At 38.2% G+C, this 13,513-nt stretch overlaps 1 pseudogene; it reads left to right on the top strand.

Moving 5' to 3' along the window:
• Positions 1-12,373: 12,373 nt before the first annotated feature.
• LOC124077702 (stathmin-like) lies at positions 12,374-12,856 on the top strand (annotated as a pseudogene).
• The last annotated feature ends 657 nt before the right edge of the window (positions 12,857-13,513 follow it).

The raw sequence follows: 13,513 nt of genomic DNA, 5'->3' as shown, positions 1-13,513 counted from the left end.
CAGCTTCAGATTGCAGATCATGAGACTTCTCAGGCTCTACAGTCAAGTGAGCCAATCCCTCATAAGAGACCTCTTCCTTTATATCTGTATCTATAGCCTGTTGGTGCTGTTTCTCTTTATCCATTAATCAGTTGAAGGGCACCTACATTGGTTCCATAGCTTAGCTATTGTGAATTGAGCTGCTATGAACATTAAGGTGACTATGTCACTATAATACACTGATTTTAAGTCCTTTGGGTATAGGCTGAGGAGTGGGATAACTGGGCCAAATGGTGGTTCCATTCCAAATTTTCTGAGGAACCTCCCTACTGCTTTCCAGTGAAGTTTTTTATAATAATCAGAAAGCAGATTGAAATATGGAAAATTTTAGACAGTATGAAAAACTTATGGTTAAAAATATATGTGCAGGGCTGGGGGTGTAGCTCAGTGGTAGCACGCTTGCCTAGCATACATGGCGCACTGGGTGCAATTCTTGGCACCACATACAAATAAATAAAATAAAGGCCCATCAACAACTAAAAAATATTTAAAACATATATATGTGTGTTAAATATTAAAGAAAACCTAAACAGATAGATATAAAATATGCATATTCCATAATTACAAAGAATTTATAAAAATTTACTAATTCAACAGAAGACAGGGAAGGATAGGAGAAAGCTGTTAAAAAGGATTATAAATAGTGAAGAAAAAATAAGCTAGAAATAAGTCTAAACATATCCTTGATGAAAACAAATGTAAATAAGTTAAATTCATATATTCAGAGACAAGAAGCTACCAGATTTGATTACTCTTCTCTCAAGATACACTACAACAGAATGACTTAGAAAAGATAGAAAGTTTTCAATTAAAGGAAGATAATAAGACTCAAGAAAAGCAGAACCAAAAAAAGAATAAACAATTATATTAAAATTAGAATTTTTTTTTCATCAGAAGTCAACATAAAAAGAAAAAAAGATACAAGCTAGGAGGAACTATTTACTACGTGTATGCAGAATATACAAAGAAATTTATGGATCAATGGAAAAGAGACAACCTGTTTCACACTCACTCCATTAACAAATAATAATTTTAATTTCAAAAGGAACAACAAGGCCAGGCATGGTGGTGCACATCTATAATTACAGTGGTTTCAGAGGCTGAGGCAAGAGGATCACAAGTTCAAAGCCAGCCTCAGCAACTTAGCAAAGCCCTCAGCAGCTTAGCAAGACTCTGTCTCTGAATAAAAAAAAAAAATTAAAAAAGGGCTGAGGATGTGGCACAGTGGTTAAGAACCCCAGGTTTAATCTCCAGTGCCACACACACACACACACACACACACACATACACACACACAAATGCAACAATGAGAACATGTACATTCCGATGATAAGATAAAAATTGGTACAACCTAAATGGTTAGCAACTTGGCATAACTTAGAAATATTATCTCATCTGAAAATGGGCTTAATTATGATACTTAGCTCACTGAGTTGTTTTGGTGACTTTTGGTGACCTTTTTAGGTAGACATTATTATGTCCGTTTTTTTACATAAGGAAAATGAGACTTCACCTATGATATAAGCATGCTGAATATTAACCATCTGTTGACTGAACCTAGGTTTTTGTGCCATATCCATGTACTCCTTAACTATAAGCTGGAGGTGTGAATACTGTGACCCACAGGCTTTCTGCGTGGTTGGTTGGCTATTGGCCTCGTTGAGTAAGTGTACATATTCTGACAAGCATAATCCTTCTTTCCATTAGGCCAGTCCAGCCATATTGTATCCTGGGGATAAACATGGCCATGTGCTGCCACAGCAACAGGTTTATGGTTTTAGTTGGAATGGGTGACATGCAAATTTTATTTTTAGTATTAAACAAACCCTTTATGGAACACAATAAAATAATTCTACAAATATAAACAAAATAGTCCAATGTCATCACTTAGCACCATCTTGATTGATTATATGTGAAAAGTGCAAACTTGGCCATTAAAATCATGTGCCAGCACTTCTCAGAAGATGATATACAATCAATCAACAAATATATGAAAAAAAAATGTTCAACATCTCAAACAATTAGAGAAATGCAAATCAAAACTACTCTAAGATTTCATCTCACTCCAGTCAGAATGGCAGCTATTAAGAATACAAACAATAGTAAGTATTGGCGAGGATGTGGGGGGAAAGGCACATTCACACATTGCTGGTGGGACTGCAAATTGGTGCAACCAATCTGGAAAGCAGTATGGAAATTCTTTGGAAAACTGGGAATGGAACCACTATTTGACCCAGCTATCCCACTCCTCAGTTTATTCCTAAAGGGCTTAAAAACAACACACTACAGGGACAGAGCCACATCAATGTTTATAGCAGCACAATTCACAATCGCTAAATTGTGGAACCAACCTGGATGCCCTTCAGTAGATGAATGGATAAAGAAAATGTGGTATATATACACAATGGAATATTACTAAGGATTAAAAGAGAATAAAATCATGACATCTGCATGATTTGTAAATGGATGGAGTTGGAAAATATAATGCTAAGTGAAGTAAGCCAATCCCCCAAAACCAAATGCCTAATGTTTTCTTTGATATGAGGATGCTGCTTCATAATGGGAGTTGGGGGGAGCATTGGAGGAATAGACGAACTCTAGATAGGGCAGAGGGGAAGGAGGGGAAAGGAGGGGGCATGGGGGTAGGAAAGATGGGGGAATAAGATGAACATCATTACCCTAAGTACATGTGTGAAGACACAAATGGTGTGACTTTACTTTGTGTACAACTAGAAACATGAAAAATTGTGCTCTATATGTGTAATATGAAGTAAATTGCATTATCCTGTCATATATAACAAATTAGAATATAGATAAATAAATAAATCTTATGCCAGTACTCACAAAGTTGTCGTAGAGATGAGCCTAATACTTCAAACTTACACTTATAAACTGTACTTATGTTTTTAGAATATGATTCAGTTTGCAACATAAAAATTTTTGATCGTGGTTAAAATTTGAAGGTTCCCCAGTCAATGTTCCCACTCCCTGTAGATGAGTGAAGCAGTAATGAGACACCCTAATGTTCATTTCCTTTTGCCACAATCAGTCCCTTGGATGACACAATCAGTCCGACTGATGCCGTTCCTCCCCCTGTCTCTTCCTCCTCATCAAATACTGTTCTTACACCTGCCCGTTTTAAACCAGAGTCCGGTACTACACTTTCTGACCAAAAAACTACCACATTCACACATCTTGCATTATCTGATGACATGAGCTCTACTATCATCCTGTCATACCATCTAGCACCTAGGTGCTTATGCATAGTCACATAGCATGCCTGCACAGTGGGCCCACAGGCTGGATGCACGAAGTCACATTCAACATTTTTCCTTTTATGAACTTAGCAGTGCTGTCTTTGTCTGGCATGTACGCTTCTCATTTCTCACAGTGCTTCTTCTAGTTAAGAAATACTGGGGGTATGGAGGCAGTGAAGACGGTGGAATGAGATGGACATCATTACCCTAGGTACATGTATGACTGCACATGTGGTGTGACGCTACATCATGTACAACCAGAGAAATGAAAAGTTGTGCTGCAGTTGTGTACAATGAATCAAAATGCATTCTGCTGTCATATATACCTAATTAAAAGAATTAAATAAATTTAAAGAAAAAGAAAAGAAATACTTAGATCAAAGGAGGCTGGTTGCACTGAGCTTTACATTTTTAGCTCCCTCCTAAAAGTCCATGATGTACTAAAACCATGCTGTTTTTCAGTTTCATGTTGTAGAAGAACTCCCATACTTTTGGGCTTGGTTAATTCTGGTAAGTCTTCTTTTGGGATGAAATAGTTCAAATTCAGAAGTCCATCATTAAAAATGAAAACTCTCTCCAATTCCTCCCTAGGAAGACATGGGTACCTGAAATGTTGTTCACTTCAAGAGAACAACATCCTAGGTAACTGGGAAAGTTTTTTTTAACAACAGAACATGGTGCTTCCAATTGAACATCCTGTATTGATTCACTACCAATTCTGGTACCAAAAAAAAAAAAAAAGTTTTGTAACAAAATCTATGGTCTGATAAGCCAACAGATTTAATTAGTTAATGTAAACTCCTCTTTGAGTTATTAAATATTTCTTCAATTTGTTTAGAAGCTGAGGAGAGGGGCTGGGGATATAGCTCAATTGGTAGAGTGCTTGCCTTGCATGCACAAGGCCATGGGTTCAATCCCCAGCACCAAAAAATAAATAAATAATTAAATAAATATATAGATAGATAGATAGATAGGCTGAAGAGAGATAATTCAACAAAATTAATTTTTAAAATACATACAATCTGGACTGAGGCTGTAGCTCAGTGGCAGAGTGCTTGCCTAGCATGCATGAGGCACTGGGTTCGATCCTCAGCATCACATAAAAATAAACAAACAAAATAAAGCCATTTTGTCCATCTACAACTACAAAAAAAAATGTTTTTAAATGAATAAATACAATCTGTTAAAGTAGGATGAAAGTTGTCATTAATGAACTTCTCATGGCCTTTGAGGTTTCCTGTGGCCAACAAGGACTGGCATGATCTGATCCCTTTCCATCTCTTCCAGACACAACCCATAGCTTATGCCTCCTGTTAATTTTTTTAATTGAGCCCAGGGGCACTTTACCATTGAACTATATCACTAGTCCTTTTTTATTTCTTGAAACAGGATCTTGCTAAGTTCCTGAGGGTCCTGCTAAATTGCTGAGGCTGGTCTCAAACTTGCGACCCTCCTGCCTCAACCTGCAAGTCACTGGGTTTATAGGCATACACCACTACATCCAGCTCAACCTGCTAATTTTTGTCTAGTTGTGCCCGTCTTCTGTGAACTCCCAGAGCAGGACGAGCTACTCCCCATCATGGGGCTCTTGTACTTTTGCTTTGCAGCCTAAAACATTCTTCTGCCTCTTTTCATTTAACTGTCTTCTCTTCAAAGAGGCAGTCCCCAGCCACTTCAATTCAAGGTAGGTCACCCTCTTTCATCCCTGTCTTTGCACTCTGCTTATTGCCTGCGAAGCACTAATCTGAGTCTGTCACTTTATTATTTATGGGTTACTGATGATCCATTCCCCATACTAGAGTGTAAGCACCATGAAGACAGGAGTCTCATCCTGCCAGCCCTGGTACAGCAGACTATCAGCCACAGGCATCTTCCTTATGTAGCAACCTCGGTTTAAAAAAAAAAAAAATCATGAAAGTGACTCAAACAGTGAGCACTAAGATGCCTCGTTATATTTCAGGCATAATTGGCCACATAGCAGAATTCAGGCTATTCCCTCAAAGACACCAACTCTAGTCTTTGGATTTGAGATTATAGATTCATTTCTGCAGTATTTGTATTCTGGTTAATTCTGAATAATGGCCACTAGAGGGGGCCATAGCCAAATACTATATTCAAAATTCCAGAGATTTTCAGAGTCAAAATTTCAAGTCTTGCTGTGCAACCCTCTTGGCGGTCCCTGACAATTGTGCTTCTGTTGAAAGAAGCATTATAAATTATGGTGGATAATTCATTACTTCAGGGGACAGGCTATTCTACAGCAAGGCCACGCTGTTTTTTAGAAAGCCTATCTGGTAACTGCCCCTTATTGCCCAAACCCTTGCCTACAGTCATTAAAAAACGGATACCACCCTAGGCTCAAGTATGACAATATTCATAACCCACTTGAATCAAAGTGTGAAGTATGATATATCAAGAACTATGTAATGTTTTGAACAACCAACAATAAAAAATAAAAAAATAAAAAAATTTTTAAAAGTATGACAATATTGTCTGCAATAGTGTTTGGAACCTTTCAGCCAGCCAGTCCCAGCATGCCTCATACCCTGCTCATCCTTTGCCACCTCTCCAGATGAAAAGTCCCTGTGTCTTCTCTCTGGGAACCCACTATGCCATTTCTCTCATAAGAAACATCCTCCCTGACATTACCAGTTCCCTCCCACCCCAGGAAACCCCTCCACCTTCTTCCTGACCCTGGAAGCTGCCTCTCCTGAAGAAGGTCCTGCTCCCCTGCATCTGTTTTCCAGAGAAGGTGGCTGGTCCACCCAAAGCCCCTATGTCACAGACAGGGTTTGCACTCTCAAGGCATGACTTTTGCTTTGAGAATAGCACCATTATGCTGCTCCATGTCACCTGTTCATCTGCTGGTCAACGGGTGTTAGCAGACTTTGGGTTCTCTTATCCATCTAGCACCATCCTGTTGTATGTATCTTCAGCAACCATGTGAATAATCTGTCCGTCTGCCTCACCCCTCATTCCATCACCCGTGAGGCCTCACACTGGACCTCAAATTTGCCCTGGTAATTGTGTCTGCAGCTCAACCTGGATGTCTTCCCTGTTCTAGTCCTTAATTCTCATTAAGCTGCCACAGCATTTGCTCCCCATCGCTCAGGCTGGCTGCTTCTCCTATCCAACCTAAACTCCCATTCTTATCTTTCTAACTTTCTTAAATGTCCTTTATCCACTTATTTTTCTTCCCCAACTTTCTTGAGCCAGAATCCCAATTGGACAGATCCAGCTGCTGCCCTGTTCTGCTCCTCGGGGAAGCACTGCCGATAACAGCAATAACAAGTATTTATCAAAAATGGCCTTATGGGTTAGTTCTATTATTATTCATATTACGCAAATGAGACAAATAAGTCCTGGAGGGAATGAGTTAATTGCCCTAGGGCACACAGCTAGTAAGCCATTCAGTCTAGATTACTCAAATGTGTTTATAATATATAAAGTAAAAATTGAGAGAACTACAGACATAAATGAACAGATTTATCATCAAAGTGGGAAATTTCAATTTACTTTTCCAAATTATTAATAGATCAGACATTTACAATTATTATAGATGATGGGAACACAGCAGCATTGATTTAGTAGCCATATATAGAGCTCTGTCCCCCAGAATTAGACAAGCACACATGGTATATGTACAAAAACTGACAATGAACTAGACCACCGGTTCTCAAAATTTTTGGCAGTGGCAAGTTAAGGATCTTGATACTTATTAATCCTAGATTACACGAGTGGACCCTAAATTGAGTGACAAGGGTGTTTGTGAGGAAAAAGACAGAGGGACATTTGAGACAGACAGAGAGGGCCATGGAAAGATGGAGGCAGAAGTCAAGCAACTGTTATGCTCGAATTCGGGACCCCAAAAGACCACCAGAGACCAAGATCGATGTAAACAGCAAAGAGGTGTTTATTTCGAGCTAGCTCGGTCCTCCGTGCACACACAGCAAATGGTGACGCTGAGAGGCCCTGAGCCCAGGGTTTGAGCAGTTTTATACATTCTTTGGAGAAGGCAGGGACCCCCCCATACATCATAGCATCTCTTAGCAAATCATCACACACCGCAGGAAAATCAAATAACAACTCTAAAACATGATTAGCACTTTCACTGGCGGGAACAAGTTGGGGAGGGGTGATTGGTTACTACAAAAGGGGGATTCATTTGAACTGATTGGTTTAAGCCAAGAGGGGTGTTCGTGCAAAACTACATGGTTTCCCAACACGTTATCAACCACCATAAACTACTGGGAGGGTCATCTGGCATTCCAGGTATTTCCCTGTCTCATGCTGATTGGTGGCTGCTAGAGGGTTGCTATGGGTCTCCACCTAGCCTGACTGAGTCAGGGACACCTGGTGTAGCAGATCTCTCCTGTTATTTGTAGATAAACCACTTAGCAGGGTGGGAATGTGCCTAGGAGTGCTCTGTGGGTCTTTCCAAGGACAAAGGTCATGTCCCTTCCTTGGACAGGCTTTGCTCCTGGTTTTTTCACAACCACAGGCCCAGGAATTCACAGAGCCTCAAGAAGCTGTAAGTAGCAAGGAAGCACCCTCCCCTGAGCATATGGAAGAAGCACATGCTACAACTACACCTTGATTTTGGACTTCAGGACTCTAGAACGGTAAGAGAATAAATTCCTGTTGTTTTAAACCGTCAAGTTCATGGTAAATGACTCGGGATTTCAAAAGAGAGCTGTTTTTTAAAATGTGGCTCTATTTACTGTGTTAGAAATTAAAACTGGAAAAGTATTTTGTGTATCTGTTAACTTTATAAACAAACCCAATTATGTATTTTAATAATATGAAGCCTACTTTGTGGTCTCAGAAATAAGATTTTTATGAAGAATACCCTTTTTAAAATCATTAGAAGAATAACATGGTTTTACTTTTTGGAAAATCTATTTAACATCTCGCTTGACAAAAAAAAAAAAAAACAGCTGGATTGTCTGACATGTAGTTTAGGTTGAAGTTATGAAGAAAACGAGCCTCACACATGAAAAACAGAAGGACAGCCCCTGCTATCCCCCAAGGTTGATGTGTGCTAGGAGCAGGAACCAGGACACAGAACATCTACTTCAGACAAGGCCACTTGACAGCCCAAGATAAAAATAAGACCATGAACTGATCCAGGCCACAAAAACAGGCAACAGTCCCTTTATTCTAGTTGCTTTGAGTCACCACTACTTCTTCACCACTTTCAGCTCCGGGATTTGTCCTATCTGCCCTTCTGTGTCACTTTCCTAGGGCTGCTGTAACAACTTACCATGAACTTGATGGTTTAAAACAACAGGAATTTATTCTCTTACTGTTCTAGAGTCCTGAAGTCCAAAATCAAGGTGTAGATGGGGCCATGCTTCTTCACATGCTTAGAGGAGGGGGCTTCCTTGCTACTTTCAGCTTCTCGTGGCTCTGTGAGTTCCTTGGCCTGTGGTTGCTTGACTTCTGCCTCCATTTTTCCATGGCCCTCTCTGTCTGTCTCAAATGTCCCTCTGTCTTTTTCTCACAAACACCCTTGTCACTCAATTTAGGGTCCACTCGTATAATCTAGGATTAATAAAGATCAAGATCCTTAACCTGGTTATATTTACAAAGATCCTTTTCCAAATAAGCTCACATTCACAGGTTCTGAGGGTTAGAATGGAGATAGATATACCTTTTGGGGAGCTATTAATCAACTCAATATACCTTCCTATAGATAAGATTAAGATGCTCAATAATAGAAGTATTTCCACTTCCTGACATCATCCAATCCAGAGCAAAGCCCTACTTCCTTTAATCTTCCCCTAAGATCACCTACCACAAGCCCAAATCCTACAAGTCTTTTTAAAAAACTGTTTTACAAGATATCAAATAGTTCCCTAGGATGTATGTTCTCCCTCACCATCATGAATAACAAACCCAACTTGCTCAAATTCAGCAGTGTTCCAATTAGTCTTTGGCTGGAAGAATATGTAATTACAAAAGGAAGGGATGTTTTAATTGCTTCTTCAGATGATTGTGGATATTCTTCTCTAACACTATGCCAAAATTCAACATATAATAGTTTATTTTTAGGTGGTGTGTGTACACACTTAGTTTTATTGTAACAAAGAAGCTTGTACACTTTTAACATTTAAAACTGAGCATCATATTTTCTTTCTAGTGAAAATGGAAAAAAAGAAAATTTAAAAATTGACAAACAAAATTACAATAGAGAAAGTCAATTCCAAATAAGATCCTACAGGTTCTGCTGATTCTCCCATCGAGTGGCAGGGCTCAAATCATCATTAGGAGGAAATTTTATTTTTAAAAGTGTCATCCTAGGGGCTGGGGATGTGGCTCAAGCAGTAGCGTGCTCACCTGGCATGCGTGCCGCCCAGGTTCGATCCTCAGCACCACATAACAAGTAAAGATGTGTCTGCCGAAAACTAAAAAAAAAAAAAAATATTAAAAATTTCTCTCTCTCTCTCTCTCAAAAAAAAATTATAAAAAAATAAAAATAAAAGTGTCATCTTAAACAGCAAGGATGTCTGTTGAACATCACAATTGAACATGCCAAAGGAAAAGCCATGTTGTCAAAATGCCCGCTTAACTCATACAAACATCTTAAGCCCATCCTTTGCTGACCTTCTAGAACCCCATTTTTTTCAAGTTTTTTTTTCTTTTTTTAAACAAGAAAAGGTAGACAGATACATATTGGTAAATGCTCACTGTCCATATTCACATATAGACACAGTGTGATATTCCAGCCCAATATACAGATAAAGGAGGGAAAAAATTCTCTGTACTACTACACAGGGGTCCAGCACCCTCCAACTTCCAGCAGAGTGCAGGAAGCAGAAGGTTTTTCTTTTTTCCCACAGAGCACAGTGGTGTGGATTCCATACAGTTTTTTCAACACATAATAATTTCTTAAAGGTTACTTACAATGTAGAATCTGAGGCCATATTGATGAACTTTTCATACTCTATTACACTAAAATCCATCATTATGTTTTACCCTTTGCATCTTTTGCCCATGCATAATTTTGAACATCACTCATTAGTCATTGGAAAACACTGGTTCACTGAATTATTCCAGTCTTCTGAATGCTGACACATTTCATTATACAATTTATTTTTTTAAAAAATCATCCTTGTTAGTATCCCCACCAATCTCAACAGAAAAGTTGTTATGCATTAGGAAGCTGCCGAGCTTACAGCAATGGATACAAGTTTTCATAAACATGAAACTTGAATTTACACATGAAAGCTCAAATTTTATCACTGGCAAAAAAAAAAAAAAAAAAAAAAAAAATCAGTTGTTTTCCTCAAAGTCACAGGCTCCCTTCAATCATTTTCAAGAAAATGACTGCCAAATACTCAAGTCTGAATAACCAACGTTTGTTAGTTGTTCATACCAACTTAGAAAAAAAAAAAAAGTGTTCCATGGGCGTAGGGAATTTGATCCTGCTCTCAATTCACAGGATCTCACAAGTGCTCTTCCACAAGATAGTCATCACACTTTGGTATATAGCAAAAGCAAACTATGCATATTTTCCAAGCTATCAAATAAAAAGACATGTTCTCAAATTTTAAAATTTATTAAAAAATATTTTTACTACTTTCTCAAGGAGATTCTTAAGGGAAACTATCCTTTTTTCTCCCCTGTAAGTTTGTGACAGTGAAGAATTTAAGGGCTACTAGTATAGTTAGACCCATTGCCTAAATTCGTACTAGGGCACTAGCAGTTTTAACTATCTTAACTTTGTACCATTAGTGCAAATGTCAGCATGGAGAAAGGAAGGAAGGAAGGAAGGAAGGAAGGAAGGAAGGAAGGAGGAAAGACAAAATAATGTTCCCGTATTGTTATGAAAATAGTTTTGACTTCAAAAATCTCCTAAAAGGGTCTTGGAAATCCCCAGAGATTGGTACTACACTTAGAAACGTGTTGAACAAAACTATAATGCAAGTCTCAACAAATTGGAAAGAATGTGCATCATTCATGCAGACCACAATCTCTAACCACAATGTAATTAAGACTCAATTACAAAAAAAAGACAGATGTCTTCTAATATTTGGAAACTTCAGAACTTTTTTTTTTTTTAGTACTGAGGATTGAACCCAAGGGAATTTAACCACTGAACTACATCCCCAGACCTTTTTGTTTTTTTTTATTTTGAGACAGGCCTTAGCTAAGTTGCTGAAGCTGGCTTTGAACTTGCGATCTTTACCTCGGCCTCCCAGAGTACTGGGATTACAAGCGTGCACCATCACGCCAAGCCACACCAGACTTTTAACTAAGCAATTTTTAATTTTTCACAATCATGAATTAATGTTGCTGGAAATCCATATATCGAACATTTTACACTAGAATGCCTGAAATGGTATGGAGTTAAAAATAAATAAAATTATTCTGACAGTTGCCTATACTCCTTATTAAAGCATAACTCTCTCTTAATTTATTTTTTTGTTTACTTATTTGATACCAGGGACATTTTATCACTGAGCCACATCCCAGTTCTTTTTCTTTTTCTTTTTCTTTTGAGACAGGATCTCACTAAGTTGCTGAGGCCACCCTTGAATTTACAATCTTCCTGCCTCAGCCTCCCAAGTCACTGGGATTACAGGTGTGCACCACCATGCCCTGAAACATTGATGTAATTCTAAATGTATGTATACGAAATATTTGAAACAATTGTTAGTATAAATGAAGGAAAGTAAAGAAACCAATGTGTGTGCTTGTGTGTGTATGTGTTATGTATATATATATATATATATATATATATATATGTGTGAATATATATGAATTATTATATATAATGTGTATGTATGTGTGTGTGTGTATATATATATATATATATATATAAAATGTAGCACTTAAAATACTCTACAAAGAGATTAAGCTTAAAGACTATCTATCTATATCTATATCTATTTCTATATCTATATCTATATCTATTGAAATGGAATCCCAAAATAATGTTCTAAGAGTCAGGTGCTATAGCACATGTCTGTAATCCCAGCAACTTGGGAGGCCAAAGTAGGAGGATCACAAATTCGAGGCCAGTTTGGAAAACAGAACAAGATTTCATCTAAGAGTGTGGCCAGGTGCCTCAGATGGAGCAGGACTTTCTTTCCTTACCAGTGGATTGTGTACAATACACTGCCAGTCTCTTGGCTTCTTCTGATATCCAGGTGAAAGAACTGGTGAGAAGAGTTCCTCAGGCCAGGCTTTTGAGTTGATTCTCAGCTCTTCCCCCTTTCCCCTCCAAATAAAAAGGATCTTTCCCTGGAGGAAATTCAGAAGAAATTAGAAGCTGCAGGAGAAACATGCAAGTCTCATGAAGCTGAGGTCTTGAAGTAGCTTGCTGAGGAACGAGAGCATGAGAAAGAAGTGCTTCTGAAACCCATAGAAGAAAACAACATCTTCAGTAAAATGGTGGAAGAGAAACTGACCACAAACTGGAAGCTAACAAAGAAAACCGAGAGGCACAAATGGCTGCCAAACTGGAGCATTTGCAAGGGAAGGATAAGCACATTGAAGAAGTGCTGAAGAACAAAGAATCCAAAGACCCTGCTGATGAGACTGAAGCTGACTAAATTTGTTCTAAGAACTGACTTTCTCCCCTTCCTCTTCATAAATATCCAAAGACCATTCTGGCCAGTGTCATTTTATTTTTCCCTTCTGAAAATATTTAAAAGCTGATGTAGAACCCTATAGGTAGATCCAGACAGTAAGATGTTGTTTTAAGGGATAAAGGGGAGAAACTGAAAATGTTCTAATTTTTTTCTAAAGTGTTGGTCTTTTTAATGTAGCTATTTTTCTTGTTGTATCTTTTCTACTTCAGTGAACTTGGTGCACTGGGTTAATGGCTAGTACTGTATTGGCTCTGTGAAAACATGTTTGTCAAGAGTATGTAGTGGCTTCTTTCAAATTGTTAGATGCTGAATATATGTTCACTTTTCAATCCCAATTATGTCTCACTCTTACCAGATGCTACTGTACTTGAATGGTTAATAAAACTGCATAATGCTGTCAGTGGTCAAAAAAACAAACAAACAAAAAGATTCCATCTAATAAAGAAAGAAAGGAGGAGCTTGGAAAAGTTATATTATAACATGAATAAGAAGAAAGCAGGAATGACTGTACTAATATCAAATACAGTAGACTTTGGAGCAAAGAAAACTGGCAGAGATTGAGAGGAGTATTATACAACCATAAAAGGGTTAATCCCAAGTGACAGCTACTCTAAATGT

This window comes from Marmota monax, unplaced genomic scaffold (assembly GCF_021218885.2).
Source record: "Marmota monax isolate L192 unplaced genomic scaffold, Marmota_monax_Labrador192_F-V1.1 WCK01_AAM20220418_F8-fsc00015, whole genome shotgun sequence".
NCBI lineage: Eukaryota > Metazoa > Chordata > Mammalia > Rodentia > Sciuridae > Marmota > Marmota monax.
Note: the sequence above shows the minus strand (reverse complement) of the source record. Positions and strands in the feature narration are given on the sequence as shown.